Genomic DNA, 17,403 nt, shown 5'->3' with positions numbered 1-17,403 from the left:
TAAGCTGCTAGACACCCTACACACTAATAAGGGATAACTGGGCCTGGTGCAAGGTGCAAGTACCCCTTGGTACTCACTACAAGCCAGTCCAGCCTCCTACACTATGCGACTCCATGACTGGCCCGCACTCCCTAGCAAGTGTTGTCGGACTGTTGGGAGCGACTCCGTAAGGACATGAGCTAAGAAAAAAGGTGGTATGCTTTCAGGTTTGCACTTCCTATATGTGTATATACTTTATAGGGGAAGTAGTGTTTAAAGGATGCAGATAGTACTCAAAGTGTGCCCTACTGGTACAGCACCCAACCACCTCGGGTGCGGTTGTGCCGATTGAAGGTCCAATTAACACTGAAAGGTGTATTACTGAATTACCAAGGCACACCAGAATAGTCGATAGAGTCCATATCATAGTGAAGTACATCAATCACAGTTCAGAACACGTGTCGGTGAATAGTTGGAATTTATTTATCCAGGGCACGGTGTATCTGAAGAACAACAGGTGAGACGTGTTTTGTCATCAAGACTTTCTCAAGGGACAAGATCGTAAGAGCAATATCCCAAAAATAAGGCGAAATTCATGCTAGCAAGATGATGTTCTATGGTAGCTGTCTTGCCAGATACTGAAGGGTTAAAAAGTGTTCCATGCAGACATGGCCATGATAACCCACAGGAAGTTGGTGCAGCGTAACCTGTGTCGGCTGTTGTTCTTTGGATTCTAAGATTTAGTCTTTCAATATACGTATCTTTACTTGTGTATGTTTGATTTTTGTTGTTTTTTCCTCAGATATATATTGGCTATTTTTCTAAACTGGTGTGGAGTACTTTTGTGGCGTTTTCACTGTGTCACTCTGTGTGTACAAATATTTTACACATTGCCTCTGAGGTAAGCCTGACTGCTCGTGTCAAGCTACCAAGGGGTGACCAGGGGTTATCTTAGTTGTGTGAATCCCTTACCCTGACTAGAGTGAGGGTCCATACTTAAAAAGGGTGCAAACCACTGCCAACTAGAGACCCCACATCTAACAGGCAGAGAGGTCATGGGCAGGGAGGTGGTCATGGGCAGTGATGTAATTGACTGTGAGGAGTCATGAGCAGGGCATTTGGTCAGGGAGTTAGGATTTACATGGCTCTTGTGCAGGTTATGAGTTCTGCAGTTCATCTGTTTTCGGTTTTGAAAGCTCCCTTGTCCAATCACATTTCTGTATATTTTAATTTTCAACTTTGGGTCAGTGAGCGGTCCGCAATTCCAGGTTTGAGGGCTGGCCGTGGATTAACAGTCCAGATTTCTTTATAGTCTAACCTTACCAATCCCATCTGATCCATTTTTGTAACACTAATTGAAATGCTATAGAAAAATGAGGTTTTTAATGGAAAGTCAGAGCTGCCTAGTGAGGAACAGAGATACCGGTGATGTACGAGCCCAGACATCTGGGTGACCATATGCATGTTCACCGGCTGTTGCTGTCCTAGCACAAAGCTGTACACAGAAGACCTGTATGCTTTACTCAACCCCGGGAACCCAGCCGAGGAGGCCTGAGTAACAAGGACAAGGCAGGGGCAACCTCCTCTAACGTGCTTCATGATGGCTTTGCAACGAATGTCCCCACTGCAACCTTACACTACCCACGCAGAAATCTTTTTTCCGGGTATCGTTCTTGTGAAGGTCGTTTCTCAATGGGCGGCGTTGGAGCCTCGGGTTGAACCAACCTTTGATTACAACCCAGTAATGGTCACAGGCGGTGATGACCAGATAGCCACCCACCAGTTAGGCACCACATATAATTTGTAGAAATCAGACTGAATTCCGTGTAGGAAAGAACTGGACAATGTTGAGGGTCCTGACCATCTCCACTCCACAGAAGAAATAACCTAAATCATAGACCATCCACCGGATGCTGGCCAACAATCTTCTGAGTGCAGCGTCACAAAACAACCACCAGTAGCCGGTCAATCTAGGACCTTCCAAAGGGTATCAAACAGTCAGTAGCCTACAAGAGAGGTAGGTGACAATGCCACATATCTTGCATGACCTCAAGAAAAGTGGAATGTTTCCACAATAGTTACTTACAGAGCAAAATAGAGGACAGTGACAATGGGAAACCACTGTAGATGGCTGAAGTAATCTGGCAACTCTTTGTGGAAAGTGACCCATTGCTCGTCTGACAAAAAAGGATCTAAGTGCTCCAATGTAGGACAGGACCCACCTCACAGGCAGCAAGAATGAGGATGCAGAGGTCAGAATGGATGCTACAGGCGCCATATATGCCAACCACCTTCGGAGCCCCCGCCAGCACCTGAAGCAGAGATCATTCAGAAAAGCACAAGGGACCCAGCACTCTGGTTTGTATGGAGCTGGCAAAGGGAAAATCCCCAGGAAGGGATGAAACAACCAACATGGCCGCCAGGATGGTCTTACCCACACTTATGGAATTCAGTGCTAAATAGGTTTCTAAATCCTGGAAGACACCATTAGTGGTGTTGTCTAAACCTGAAAAACCACTGAAACTCTGCTCCAGGCTATTCCTTGATACCTCCTGCTGTTTCACTCATCGAAACTCTTAAGACATGCCACTCCTCCTGCCTCAATCATGATGTTCCTGCTAGTTCCTTTTTCAGCACTGCCATTTCCCAGGTCCATGCATGAGTAGCTCCTCCAGACCAGGTTTCTACTGTGTATTCTGGGACTTGTAGTGCTGATTTCATAACCGCATAAACAGGACTACACATCCCAAAATGCATTTTGAAAACTGCACTTGCGAAACATAAGAGCTCTGGAGTGAGCAGAGATGTCAGCTCACTCACTGTCAGCAGAGCATCACTCTATCGCTGTGCATTCTGGGAGGGAGATTCTTCACTCCCTCAGTGGGATGCCTAAAAGCGGTGATTCATGAAAAGAAAGCGCAGAAGTAGATGCGTGCCATGCTGCAAACATGGATTGCTCTGACGTGTGTGGGTCCAGGTGACCTGCTTCTGGCTGTCCTCCCTTGTTTTAGGCCCTCCTGTGGGTAAAAAGCACTCTGGAGGCCGGAGCTCAAGGGGTCTGCCAAGCATCTCGAGTTCATGTGTGACACCTTTTGTCAGTCCTGGCTTTTTAACCAAAAGTGCTTTGCATTCTGGGACAGGGAGAGTTACTTTTAGGTCTCACCTACCATACAGCAATAGCAATGAAAGTCTATTGCTAGCTGGCAGTGTGTTTAGAGCCCGCCCATTGCTTATCATTGGTTGCCTTTATTGCCACTCTCATTTGGTTGCTTCTTGTTATACAGCTTGCCTTTCTCTTCTTGTGTTTGTCCCGCCCCTGAATTGTTTCCTGTTTACAATGATTTTGATTGGATGACTTTTGTCCTTCCACTTTTCACATTTAGGGAGCTACTTTTTTCTTTTTCATTCAGCTCTCCATGGGAGACCATGTGTTTTCTAGCTGTCTCCAGTGTGTACAGCTTGCCCCTCCCCACAAAGACCCCAAGTGTTTTACATGCTGTGTTGCTTCCCACCGCTCCCAGCGTGTCTGTACAAGCCCAGCTACTAGGACAGTTTTGCTGGGATGTGCCTGGAGAGCATTCCACATATTGTATGAAAGCACAGGCTTTGGCACACAATGGCTTTTGTAGCTCTGAAGGAAGGGCGTCAGTTGCACTGAACTCAGCTGGTGTCAGAAGTTGAACTTATCACGACACTTCTCCTGGAGGCTCATAACTCTGCTCCCTGGGCCACTAGAAAGGACCAGATGACCGAATCCTGTGAAAAATAAATTAGGCCCTGGCAAATGTTTCCCTCTACACTCTGGCACTTCCTTTTTCCTTGAAAATGCTGTTCAGTTTCATGGGTGAAAAGCACTCGAATAATAAGCAATGTAATTTCTAAAGGTTGAAAACACTGAAATCAAAGTAGAGTTTTGAGATACCATAAGATATCTGTTTGGTTTTCTTTCGGTATTTTTTTTTAGCTTTTACTTTTTTAAACATTATTTTACACCCAAACATTGGCAAAGGCAAAGGTTCAGCACTAGTGTTATAGAAGTGGGATCCATCGCTTTGCCAATGCTTGTTTTCCTCCTGTGAATGTCAGCCTACACGTCCATGCAGAGGCTGAGAGGACTCCATGCCGATGGAAGAGTCCTGGACTATCCTTGTACGCATCCTCAGCTTCAGTTTGGCAGTGCTATTGCTTCAGCTGCATTAAACCAAGACTACAGCTCCCAGAATGCACCTGTTTAAAGCTCAAAAGCCTAGAAACAGAACACAGAGCCTCATGGACATGGAGCCCTCGGGTAGGTAGACAACCTTAAAGCCATTTCCCTCAGGGCCAGGGCTACATTTAGAAGACATTCTCACTGCATGTAAAGTGATGAGGGGTGCCCACGTGCCCCAGGCTCCGCGTCTCCACAGCGCCGCTCCCAGCGCTGCGGTTGTAAACTGCAAACAAGTGTGTTCTGGGGCTTGTCTTTTCGGTGCACAATGAAAGTGCCTTGGACTACAGCTCCCAGAAGCCTGTGGCGCGCGGAGGGCGGGCCCAGGGTTACCTGGGGTGGGAGGCACAGATGGGCTGCTCAGGTGGTCCCTAAACAGAGGTAGCTGCGGCCTGCCGTGGAAGTAGTGAGAAGACCAGATGTTCTTCAGTAAGTATTGTTGGATGCTGCGCTTCGAGGCGCTTTAAATAGTATTAAATGACGCTCTGGTGGCACAATACGTCATTGCTGTCTGTGGAGTCTGATCAGGCCTAGGTAGGATAATTGATATCGGCGAAATCAGTGTGAGGGGTAAAGTACTGTGTTCACCTGAAATATAGGGGTATTTTTCTAGTGTCGGAGAAAGGATACATGTCACATATGTCTCGTTCTCCTTAATTGGGGGGGGGGTGGTTGGGGCTCCCCTCTCGGTGATGAGCGCTTTGGTGGGGGGCTCCCCTCTCGGTGATGAGCGCTTTGGTGGGGGGCTCCCCTCTCGGTGGTGAGCGCTTTGGTGGGGGGCTCCCCTCTCGGTGGTGAGCGCTTTGGTGGGGGGCTCCCCTTGGGGGGGCTCCCCTCTCGGTGGTGAGCGCTGTGGTGGGGAGCTCCCCTTGGGGGGGCTCCCCTCTCGGTGATGAGCGCTTTGGTGGGGGGCTCCCCTCTCGGTGGTGAGCGCTGTGGTGAGCGCTTTGGTGGGGGGCTCCCCTCTCGGTGGTGAGCGCTTTGGTGGGGGGCTCCCCTCTCGGTGGTGAGCGCTTTGGTGGGGGGCTCCCCTCTCGGTGATGAGCGCTTTGGTGGGGGGCTCCCCTTGGGGGGGCTCCCCTCTCGGTGGTGAGCGCTGTGGTGGGGGGCTCCCCTCTCGGTGGTGAGCGCTGTGGTGAGCGCTTTGGTGGGGGGCTCCCCTCTCGGTGGTGAGCGCTTTGGTGGGGGGCTCCCCTTGGGGGGGCTCCCCTCTCGGTGGTGAGCGCTGTGGTGGGGGGCTCCCCTCTCGGTGGTGAGCGCTGTGGTGAGCGCTTTGGTGGGGGGCTCCCCTCTCGGTGGTGAGCGCTGTGGTGGGGGGCTCCCCTTGGGGGGGCTCCCCTCTCGGTGGTGAGCGCTTTGGTGTTGATAGCTGCTAATACGCCCCATATCCTGGAAATGGCTCTGGCTTTTTGGCCCCCGCGCCCTCGGACTTGTAGTTTTCCTTTTAAAACGATAAAGCCGTAAGACCCAGGCCGCAGAGGGCTGTTAGGACAAGAACCCTGACGGGCTCCGCGGGTCACGCATGTCTTGGGGTCACCAGGCAGATGTATGTCTGTTATTGCTGAGTGTCGTCTGAGTGCTCGCATGTCATCCAACATTTATAAACCAACCTCTCTGGTCTCCCAGGCCCGGGTACCTCAGACTCTCCGGGACTTTTCTTTCCAAATTGGGATTTGTACTTCTGTTTATTGTTATTGTAAAATCACGAATGCAAGTCCCAGAATGAGCTAGGCCTGGAAGCGAGAAACGCGCCAGTTCTGTATTGAGCGTCAGTAGTGTGGCGTCTAGGCGCTATAGAGCCAGGGTGGAACGCAGGCGGGTGTCCTGGCGCTGGTTGCGTCACGGGGATTTTCAGGGGGAGGGGAGGGGAGGGGGGGGGGGGGGACAGCACAGCACCTTCAATGCGCCCCGTGTTCACCTACCCACCGATGAAGGATGGAGTGCGCAGATCTCACTCCCATCGGCCTCGGGGTGGTTCGCTCGTCCACGGTGGCTTCACAAGTCAGTGTCATCTTAAGGATTTTGGGGCCCCCAGTAAGGTGTATTTTGAGGTCCCTGAGTGGAATACATTTGAACTGTAGCACTGATTCCTTTCTAACTCAAACCTGCCTGACGCCAAACAATGCTGAACTATGTTCATCTTTAACAGGGTCTCAAGAAACAGCTGAAATCTGTCCTCCCCGGATATCAGGGAGAGAGAGAGAATGCAGATACAGGTGGGGCGGAGGTTTAGATAAAGAAATAAACCAGACAGAGGTCAAATAGAGAGAAAACTCCCTTTCCCAGGGGCCCCTTAGGAGATGGGGCCCTGGACAAGGCCCCCTTTGCTCAGGCCTTAAGAGATGCCCGCACCTTGTGTTTATCCAGATGCGGCTGTTCCCGCTTGTTCAGCAGGAGGTGAGTTTCAGGGACTGAGAGGTGTTGTCTTATAGGGGTCAAGGGTTAAGCATCATTCTAGGCTCCGAAGCGTCAAGAACCATGAGCTTCCGGCTTCGGCAGGGGAGGGGGCTTGTAATATTCTTATCTACAAGGAGAAGGGGTTTCCACAATTTGCAGACTTGGACTGAGAAGCGTCTATCACCAAAGAGACTGTTTTTATAAAAGCGGCATTTTCACAGATGAGATGATAAATGAACCAAGAGCACGAGCTGCTTTAGTGCTGCTAGCGCCCCAGTTTTTTTTTTTTTTTTTTTGCCCCCTTCTCTGTGGCCTCCTTCTGTATGGATTCCATCACTAACATCCCCTCCCCCCAAACAGCGCCCCTCAACTCTCCATACCCCTCTTTCACGTGTATTTCATTTGTTTAATAGCGCCAGTCATACCAGTGTAGGGTGTCGGGGCGCTTTAGAGCACACACACATTATATAGAGACAATGAAACGGGTGCAAATCAGTTTGTAGGAAATGTCACACAACACAGTGCGGCCCACAAGGTGCAGGGGTCACGTGTCACCCATGCTGGTAGGCAGAATATTTTAGGAGTGCTTGGCCTGGAGGGGCGCACACCCAGGTTTTAAAACATAGCACGGTAGTTGAGGTTGGCTTTGCTAATATGAATGGATTTCTACTCAAGCAAACCCTTTTTATCAACATTAGGATGATGAGTCTGGTGGAAAACATAACTTTCCAACCTGTAGTTTGCATCCAGCCCTTTAACAGTTCATGGGTCACTGTGCTAGGTTAGAATTGTAATTTATGAAATGCAATTTAAACATGATTTCTGTGACAAAAGCGGCAACCCGCTGAGCTATCAACATAAAACACAGTTACCAGAGTTAACTTCACATTTTTATTGTTGCCTGAAAATTGCTGGATACACAAGGAACTCTGCAGTAGGTGATTTCCAATCAATAAAAGATATAAAAGCACATGGCCTGCCAAGCTCAGCACCTGTGCAGTGGCACCAATCATACATCCCTAAAGCCGGCTGTGACTTCGTGCAAGACCTCTTGGACCATTTCATTGGAAAGCTCAGTGAGGTATGCATAGCGCCTTGAAAGTGAACTGGTGAGCGAGCAGCAGTCAGTGCGCGGCTAGGAGGACTTGGGTGATGTGAGCCCACGGTTTAACACGTAAGAGCATCCTGGCTGCTGAGTTTTGGACGTGTTGAAGTATTTTGGGAGGAGTGTGGCTGCTCCTGGTTAATGTCTGGTCCCCTTAATGCAAGCGAGAGACAAGACACACTGTGGCTGCAACTCCCTGGGGGAACCTAGATACGGAACGACCCCTCTTGGGATTCACAGCAGGTAGGACTCTGTGGGGAACCTAGATACGGAACGACCCCTCTTGGGATTCACAGCAGGTAGGACTCTGCGGGGAACCTAGATACGGAACGACCCCTCTTGGGATTCACAGCGGGTAGGACTCTGCGGGGAACCTAGATACGGAAGGACTCTTAGGATTCACAGCAGGTAGGACTCTGCGGGGAACCTAGATACGGAAGGACTCTTAGGATTCACAGCAGGTAGGACTCTGCGGGGAACCTAGATACAGAAGGACTCTTAGGATTCACAGCAGGTAGGACTCTGTAGGGAACCTAGATACGGAAGGACCCTCTTAGGATTCACAGCAGGTAGGACTCTGCGGGGAACCTAGATACGGAAGGACTCTCCTAGGATTCACAGCAGGTAGGACTCTATAGGGAATTTAGATACAGAAGCACTCTCCTAGGATTCACAGCAGGTAGGACTCTGCGGGGAACCTAGATAGGGAAGGACTCTCCTAGGATTCACAGCAGGTAGGACTCTGTAGGGAACCTAGATACGGAAGGACTCTCCTAGGATTCACAGCAGGTAGGACTCTGCGGGGAACCTAGATACGGAAGGACTCTCCTAGGACTCTCCTAGGATTCACAGCAGGTAGGACTCTGCGGGGAACCTAGATACGGAAGGACTCTCCTAGGATTCACAGCAGGTAGGACTCTGCGGGGAACCTAGATACGGAAGGACTCTCCTAGGATTCACAGCAGGTTAAACTCTGTGGGAACCTAGATTCGGAAGGACTCTCTTAGGATTCGCAGCAGGTAGGAGGACTCTGTAGGGAACCTAGATACAGAAGGACTCTCTTAGGATTCACAGCAGGTTAAACTCTGTGGGAACCTAGATTCGGAAGGACTCTCTTAGGATTCGCAGCAGGTAGGAGGACTCTGTAGGGAACCTAGATACAGAAGGACTCTCTTAGGATTCACAGCAGGTTAAACTCTGTGGGAACCTAGATACGGAAGGACTCTCTTAGGATTCGCAGCAGGTAGGACTCTGTAGGGAACCTAGATACGGAAGGACTCTCCTAGGATTCACAGCAGGTAGGACTCTGCAGGGAACCTAGATACGGAAGGACTCTCCTAGGATTCACAGCAGGTAGGACTCTGCGGGGAACCTAGATACGGAAGGACTCTCCTAGGATTCACAGCAGGTAGGACTCTGTGGGGGACCTAGATACGGAAGGACTCTCCTAGGATTCACAGCAGGTTAAACTCTGTGGGAACCTAGATTCGGAAGGACTCTCTAGGATTCGCAGCAGGTAGGAGGACTCTGTAGGGAACCTAGATACAGAAGGACTCTCTTAGGATTCACAGCAGGTTAAACTCTGTGGGAACCTAGATACGGAAGGACTCTCTTAGGATTCGCAGCAGGTAGGACTCTGTAGGGAACCTAGATACGGAAGGACTCTCCTAGGATTCACAGCAGGTAGGACTCTGCGGGGAACCTAGATACGGAAGGACTCTCCTAGGATTCACAGCAGGTAGGACTCTGCGGGGAACCTAGATACGAAAGGACTCTCTTAGGATCCACAGCAGGTAGGACTCTGCGGGGAACCTAGATACGGAAGGTCTCCCCTAGGATTCACAGCAGGTAGGACTCTGCGGGGAACCTAGATACGGAAGGACTCTCTTAGGATTCACAGCAGGTAGGACTCTGTACGGAAGGACTCTCCTAGGATTCACAGCAGGTAGGACTTTGCGGGGAACCTAGATACGGAAGGACACTCCTAGGATTCACAGCAGGTAGGACACTGCGGGGCACCTAGATACAGAACGACTCTCTTAGGATTCACAGCAGGTAGAACTCTGTGGGGGAACCTAGATACGGAAGGACTCTCCTAGGATTCACAGCAGGTAGGACTCTGCGGGGAACCTAGATACGGAAGGACTCTCCTAGGATTCACAGCAGGTAGGACTCTGCGGGCAACCTAGATACGGAAGGACTCTCCTAGGATTCACAGCAGGTAGGACTCTGCGGGGAACCTAGATACGAAAGGACTCTCTTAGGATCCACAGCAGGTAGGACTCTGCGGGGAACCTAGATACGGAAGGACTCTCCTAGGATTCACAGCAGGTAGGACTCTGCGGGGAACCTAGATACAGAAGGACTCTCTTATGATTCACAGCAGGTAGGACTCTGTACGGAAGGACTCTCCTAGGATTCACAGCAGGTAGGACTCTGCGGGGAACCTAGATACGGAAGGACTCTCTTATGATTCACAGCAGGTAGGACTCTGTACGGAAGGACTCTCCTAGGATTCACAGCAGGTAGGACTTTGCGGGGAACCTAGATACGGAAGGACTCTCCTTGGATTCACAGCAGGTAGGACTCTGCGGGGAACCTAGATACGGAAGGACTCTCTTAGGATTCACAGCAGGTAGAACTCTGTGGGGGAACCTAGATACGGAAGGACTCTCCTAGGATTCACAGCAGGTAGGACTCTGCGGGGAACCTAGATACGGAAGGACTCTCTTAGGATTCACAGCAGGTAGAACTCTGTGGGGGAACCTAGATACGGAAGGACTCTCCTAGGATTCACAGCAGGTAGGACTCTGCGGGGAACCTAGATACGGAAGGACTCTCTTAGGATTCACAGCAGGTAGGACTCTGCGGGGAACCTAGAAACGGAAGGACTCTCTTTACAGAAGGACTCTCTTAGGATTCACAGCAGGTAGGACTCTGTGGGGGACCTAGATACGGAAGGCCCCTGTGAGAAAGTAGCCTCTTTCTAGCATGGTTACCCCCACTTCTGGCCTGTTTGTGAGTGTGTGTCAGTGTGTTTTTACTGTGTCACTGGTACCCTGCTAGCCAGGACCCCAGTGCTCATAGTTTATGCCCTAATGTGTGTGTTGTCAGAAGTGCTTGACTGTGTCACTGAGGCTCTGCTAACCAGAACCTCAGTGCTCATGCTCGATCTGCTTTTAAATTTGTCACTGTAGGCCAGTGACTTCATTTACCACTTTCAATTGGCACACTGGACCCCCCCTTATAAGTCCCTAGTATATGGTACCTAGGTACCCAGGTCATTGGGGTTCCAGGAGATCCTTATGGGCTGCAGCATTTCTTTTGCCACCCATAGGGAGCTCAGACAATTCTTACACAGGACTGCCACTGCAGCCTGAGTGAAATAACGTCCACGTTATTTCACAGCCATTTTCACTGCACTTAAGTAACTTATAAGTCACCTATATGTCTAACCTTTTACTTGCTGAAGGTTAGCTGCGAAGTTAATAAGTGTGAGGCCACCCTTGCACTAGCAAACGTGCCCCCACGCAGTCCAAGGCCAATTCCCCAGACTTTGTGAGTGCGGGGATGCCATTACACGTGTGCACTACATATAGGTCAATACCTATATGTAGCTTCACAATTGTAACACCAAATATAGCCTTGTAAGGTGTCGTGTCTAAGATCATGGAATTACCCCCCCCCCCCATTCCAAATCTGGTATTGGGGAGCCAATTCCATTCATCCTGGGGGCTCCACCATGGACCCCCAGTACTGCCAAACCAGCTCTCTGAGGCTTGCACTGCAGCTAAAGCTGCTGCCACCTCACAGACCGGGTTCTGCCCTCCTGGGGTCTGAGCACCTCACTCCCAGGAAGGCAGAACAAAGCATTTTCTCTGAGACTAGGGTGTTACACCCTCTCCCTTTGGAAATAGGTGTTACAGGCTGGGGAGGGGTAGCCTCCCCCAGCCTCTGGAAATGCTTTGAAGGGCACAGATGGTTGTAGGAAGGTAGCCTCTTTCTAGCCTTGTTACCCCCACTTTTGGCCTGTTTGTGAGGAAATGTCAGGGTGTTATTACTGTCTCACTGGGATCCTGCTACCCAGGGCCCAATGCTCATAGTGAAAACCCTATGTTGTCAGTGTGTTTGATATGTGTCACTGGGATCCTGCTAGCCAGGTCCCCAGTGCTCATAAGTTTGTGGCCTATATGTGTTCCCTGTGTGGTGCCTAACTGTATCACTGAGGCTCTGCTAACCAGAACCTCAGTGTTTATGCTCTCTCTGCTTTCTAAATTTGTCACTGCAGGCTAGTGACTAAATTTACCAATTCTCATTGGCACACTGGTACACCCATATAATTCCCTTGGATATGGTACTTAGGTACCCAGGGTATTGGGGTTCCAGGAGATCCCTATAGGCTGCAGCATTTCTTTTGCCACCCATAGGGAGCTCAGACAATTCCTACACAGGACTGCCACTGCAGCCTGAGTGAAATAATGTCCACGTTATTTCACAGCCATTTTCACTGCACATAAGTAACTTATAAGTCACCTATAGGTCTAACCCTTACTTGGTGAAGGTTAGGTGCCAAGTTACTTAGTGTGTGGGCACCCTGGCACTAGCCAAGGTGCCCCCACATTGTTCAGGGCAAATTCCCCGAACTTTGTGAGTGTGGGGACACCATTACACGCGCGCAATATACATAGGTCACTACCTATGTATAGCGTCATAATGGTAACTCCGAACATGGCCATGTAATATGTCTAACATCACGGAATTGTCACCCCAATACCATTGTGGTATTGGGGTGACAATTCCATGATCCTCTGGGTCTCTAGCACAGAATCCGGGTGCTGCCAAACTGCCTTTCCGGGGTTTCCACTGCAGCTGCTGCTGCTGCCAACCCCTCAGACAGGTTTCTGCCCCCCTGGGGTCTGGGCAGCCCAGTCCCAGGAATGCAGAACAAAGGATTTCCTCTGAGAGAGGGTGTTACACCCTCTCCCTTTGGAAATAGGTGTGAAGGGCTGGGGAGGAGTAGCCTCCCCCAGCCTCTGGAAATGCTTTGATGGGCACAGATGGTGCCCATCTCTGCATAAGCCAGTCTACACCGGTTCAGGGATGCCCCCAGCCCTGCTCTGGTGCGAAACTGGACAAAGGAAAGGGGAGTGACCACTCCCCTGACCAGTACCCCCCAGGGGAGGTGCCCAGAGCTCCTCCAGTGTGTCCCAGACCTCTGCCATCTTGGATTCAGAGGTGCTGGGGGTACACTGGACTGCTGAGTGGCCAGTGCCAGCAGGTGACATCAGAGACCCCCTCTGATAGGTTCTTACCTCTCTTGGTAGCCAAACCTCCTTTCTTGGTAGCCAAACCTCCTTTTCTGGCTATTTAGGGTCTCTCCTCTGGGGTATTCTTCAGATAACGAATGCAAGAGCTCACCAGAGTTCCTCTGCACTTCCCTCTTCGACTTCTGCCAAGGATCGACCGCTGACTGCTCCAGGTCACCTGCAAATCTGCAACAAAGTAGTAAGACGACTACCAGCAACATTGTAGTGCCTCATCCTGCCAGCTTTCTCAACTGTTTCCTGGTGGTGCATACTCTGGGGGCTGTCTGCCTTCACTCTCAACTGGAAGCCAAGAAGAAATTTCCTGTGGGTCGACTGAATCTTCCCCCTGCTAACGCAGGCACCAAAAGACTGCATCACCGGTCCTCTGGGTCCCCTCTCATCCTGCGGTGTAAGTACCACAAGGTACCCACTATAAGCCAGGCCAGCCTCCTACAATGGTGCCCTCCTTGCATAAGCCAGTCTACACCGGTTCAGGGACCCATAGTCCCTGCTCTGGTGTGAAACTGGACAAAGGAAAGGGGAGTGACCACTCCCCTGTCCTCCACCACCCGAGGGGTGGTGCCCAGAGCTCCTTCAGTGTGTCCGAGGCTTCAGCCATCTTGCTTTGCAAGGTGTGGGGACACTCCGGAGGCCTCGGTGCGGCCAGTACCAGCAGGTGACGTCAGAGACCTCTCCTGATAGGTCCATACCTGATAAGGTAGCCAATCCCCCTCTCAGGGCTATTTAGGGTCTCTCCTGTGGGTTTCTCTTCAGATTCTACTTGTAAGTTTCCAGCAGGAATCCTCTGCAACTACTACTTCATCCTCTGACCTCGGATATACCGCAGCCTGCTCCAGGAACCGCTGTAACCACAACAAAGTATCCAGAAGGGCTACTTTTCCTCTGCAACTTCAGCTCCAGTCAGCAACTGCAACGGTTTCCACAGTGTGCACGTTCTGGGGACTCCCTGTCTTCACCCTGCACCAGAAGGACTGAAGAAATCTCCCGTGGGGTGACGGAGTCACTCCCCTGCTCACGCAGGCACCTTCCAAGTCGACGACCGGTACCCTTGGACTCCTCTCTCAGTGACGAGCGTGCTCCTAGAGACACAGAGGGTGGACCCCATCGACACAAACTGTCCTGAGGTCCTGCTGTCCCAATTTGGAGGAGGTAAGAGCTTGCCTTCCCCAAGAGCGACAGTACCCCTGTGCACCATGTCTTCTTCATCTCCTGAGGCCTCTGTGCACTATTTGCAAGATTCCTTCATGCACAGCCTGGCCCAGGTCCCCAGCACTTCATCCTGTGACACTCAACTCGCTGAGTTGACCTCCAGCGGCGTGGGACCCTTCTTTGTAGTGCCGCAACAACTGCAATTTGCACCTTCTTTGTCCCCGTGTCCTGGGACATCCGTGGGTGCTGCCTGGTCATCTGTGGGTTCCCTCCAGTGTTGGCAGCCCCCTCTGCCTCCTCAGTCCGAGTTGAGGCCCTGAGGTCCCTCCTGGGTCCAGGCAGCACCACTTTGATGCAGTCTGCGACTTTGCTTGAACCAAGGCTTGTTGGACGAATCCAGTGCCGAAACTCACCTGTATCCAACATCTCACGTGGGATATCTTTTGCATCATGCAGGAACCCGCAGCCATCTTTCTTTTGTGCATTCCTGCAGTCTTCGTCCAACCGGAGACTCCTCTTTTGCACCCCCTTGTGGGTTGGCAGGGGCTCCTGTCCTTCCTGGAACTTCTTCCGACTTCTGGACTTGGTCTCCTCTCTTCGCAGGTCTTCAGGTCCAGGAATCCAGCAGTTGTTCTTTGCAGCCTTGCTTGGTTTTTGCAATAACTCTAATCATGACTTGTAGTGTGTTCTAGGGAAACTTGCAGCTCTTTACTCCTACTTTCCTAGGCTCTGGGTTGGGGTATTTTACTCATCTTTGTGGGTTTCTTACTCTCCCAGCGATTCTGCACACACTACACTTGTCTAGGGAGGAATTTGTGATTCACATTCCACTTTCTTAGTATATGGTTTGTGTTGCCCCTAGACCTATTTTCTCCCATTGCATTCTGTAGCATTTCCTATTGTTTGCACTATCCTATGTCTAATTACTTACCTTATTTTGATGTCTAGTTTATATATTGTGTATAATACTTACCTCCAGAAGGAGTATTTCCTCTAAGATATTTTTGGTACTGTGTCACCCAAATAAACTACCTTTATTTTTGGTAACACTGAGTATTGTCTCTACTTGTGTATAATTACTGTGTAACTGCAGTGGTATTGCAGGAGCTTTGCATGTCTTCTGGTTCAGCCTAAGCTGCTCTGCTATAGCTACCTCTATCAGCCTAAGCTGCTAGAACACTACTACATTTCACTAATAAGGGATAACTGGACCTGGTGTAAGGTTTAAGTACCCACTACAAACCAGGCCAGCCTCCTACAACCCCCTCTTAGGATTCACAGCAGGTAGAACTCAGTGCGGAGCCTAGATAAGGAAAGATAATTTTTCTGTCAGTTTGGCCAGGAAGTATCTGTTAGCACCTGGTTTGCAATTAACCAGATTGTGTGCGTCTCAGACTAGGCTTTTGTAAGAGACGGAATTAATTTAAATATTTCATAATTTTCACATCATACCGCTAGTGTAGGTGGCATTAATTACTGTTTGTGCGGGTTATGTAATAGATTTAATATCTAGGATTTCTTTACAAATTTGGTGGAGGGGCCTGGTTCAGTCTGTATTCCAGGTATTTTCTGTGTTCCATTAATTCTTTAAAGGATTGTTCTGAGATGGAAGTGAAAGCCCCTTCGGTGCTTGTTTGATCGTCAGAGCTTTCAACTCTGGTTGAGAGTGTAGGGTAGTTCTTTGGCCTTTGTTGGGGTGGATCTTTGACCTTTGTTGGGGTGGATCTTTGGCCTTCTTTTGGGGGGGGGGGGTTCTTTGGCCTTCTTTTGGGGGGGGGGGGGGCGGTTCTTTGGCCTTCTTTTGGGGGGGGGGCGGTTCTTTGGCCTTCTTTTGGGGGGGGGTGGTTCTTTGGCCTTCTTTTGGGGGGGGCGGTTCTTTGGCCTTCTTTTGGGCGGGCGTTTCTTTGGCCTTCTTTGGGGTGGTTTGACAGGGTAGTTCTTTGTCCTTTCGACGGGGTGTTTTTTTTTTCTTTTGGCCTTTTGGCGGGGTGTTTTTTTCCGTCCTTTTGGCGGGGTGTTTTTTTTTTTTTCCGTCCTTTTGGCGGGGTTTTATTTTTTCGTCCTTTTGGTGTTTTTTTTTTTTTTCCTTTTGGCGGGGTAGGTTTTTTTTTTTCCTTTTGGCGGGGTAGGTTTTTTTTTTTCCTTTTGGCGGGGTAGGTTTTTTTTTTCCTTTTGGCGGGGTAGGTTTTTTTTTTCCTTTTGGCGGGGTAGGTTTTTTTTTTCCTTTTGGCGGGGTAGGTTTTTTTTTTCCTTTTGGCGGGGTAGGTTTTTTTTTTCCTTTTGGCGGGGTAGGTTTTTTTTTTCCTTTTGGCGGGGTAGGTTTTATTTGTTTTTTTTTTCCTTTTGGCGGGGTAGGTTTTATTTATTTTTTTTCCTTTTGGCGGGGTAGGTTTTATTTATTTTTTTTCCTTTTGGCGGGGTAGGTTTATTTATTTTTTTTTTCCTTTTGGCGGGGTAGGTTTTTTTTTTTCCTTTTGGCGGGGTAGGTTTTTTTTTTTCCTTTTGGCGGGGTAGGTTTTTTTTTTCCTTTTGGCGGGGTAGGTTTTTTTTTTCCTTTTGGCGGGGTAGGTTTTTTTTTTCCTTTTGGCGGGGTAGGTTTTTTTTTCCTTTTGGCGGGGTAGGTTTTTTTTTCCTTTTGGCGGGGTAGGTTTTTTTTTTCCTTTTGGCGGGGTAGGTTTTTTTTTTCCTTTTGGCGGGGTAGGTTTTTTTTTTTTTCCTTTTGGCGGGGTAGGTTTTTTTTTTTTCCTTTTGGCGGGGTAGGTTTTTTTTTTTCCTTTTGGCGGGGTAGGTTTTTTTTTCCTTTTGGCGGGGTAGTTTTTTTTTTTCCTTTTGGCGGGGTAGTTTTTTTTGTCCTTTTGGCGGGGTAGGTTTTTTTTTCCTTTTGGCGGGGTAGGTTTATTTTTTTTTTTCCTTTTGGCGGGGTAGGTTTATTTATTTTTTTTTTCCTTTTGGCGGGGTAGGTTTTTTGGCTTCTGACGGGTGGTTCGTCCTTATTTGGCATTCAGCAGGGTAGCTTCTTTGGCTTTTGATGGGAAACGACTGGCACATACATGACAAAGTATTTGTTATGGGCCCATTTCAGCTGAGGTAGCTGTTTTCATCTAGATTTTTTAAAACAATTCTGAAAAAGAGGTATTTCTTTTTTTGTTTTCCTGGTGGTATTTTTGCAGATTCATAGTTGGTGGTGTGTTGCCCAGTTACCATGCAGCAGGACAGATACAACGGCAGCCATGTAGGGA

The 17,403-nt window shown here is 49.5% G+C and overlaps 1 protein-coding gene across 1 annotated transcript in view; it reads left to right on the top strand.

Annotated features, from left to right (window-relative positions):
* The first annotated feature begins 4,491 nt into the window (after positions 1-4,491).
* Positions 4,492-17,403, top strand: part of LOC138258267 (G-protein coupled receptor 143-like) — a 97,255-nt gene continuing 84,343 nt past the window's right edge. Inside the window, exon 1 of the mRNA XM_069205929.1 lies at positions 4,492-4,615. The gene's annotated coding sequence lies outside the window, so the exon portion shown is untranslated. The remainder of the gene's footprint in view (positions 4,616-17,403) is intronic.

The sequence above is a fragment of the Pleurodeles waltl genome, chromosome 2_1, assembly GCF_031143425.1.
Source record: "Pleurodeles waltl isolate 20211129_DDA chromosome 2_1, aPleWal1.hap1.20221129, whole genome shotgun sequence".
Classification (NCBI taxonomy): domain Eukaryota; kingdom Metazoa; phylum Chordata; class Amphibia; order Caudata; family Salamandridae; genus Pleurodeles; species Pleurodeles waltl.
This window is presented reverse-complemented; position numbering and strand designations above follow the sequence as displayed.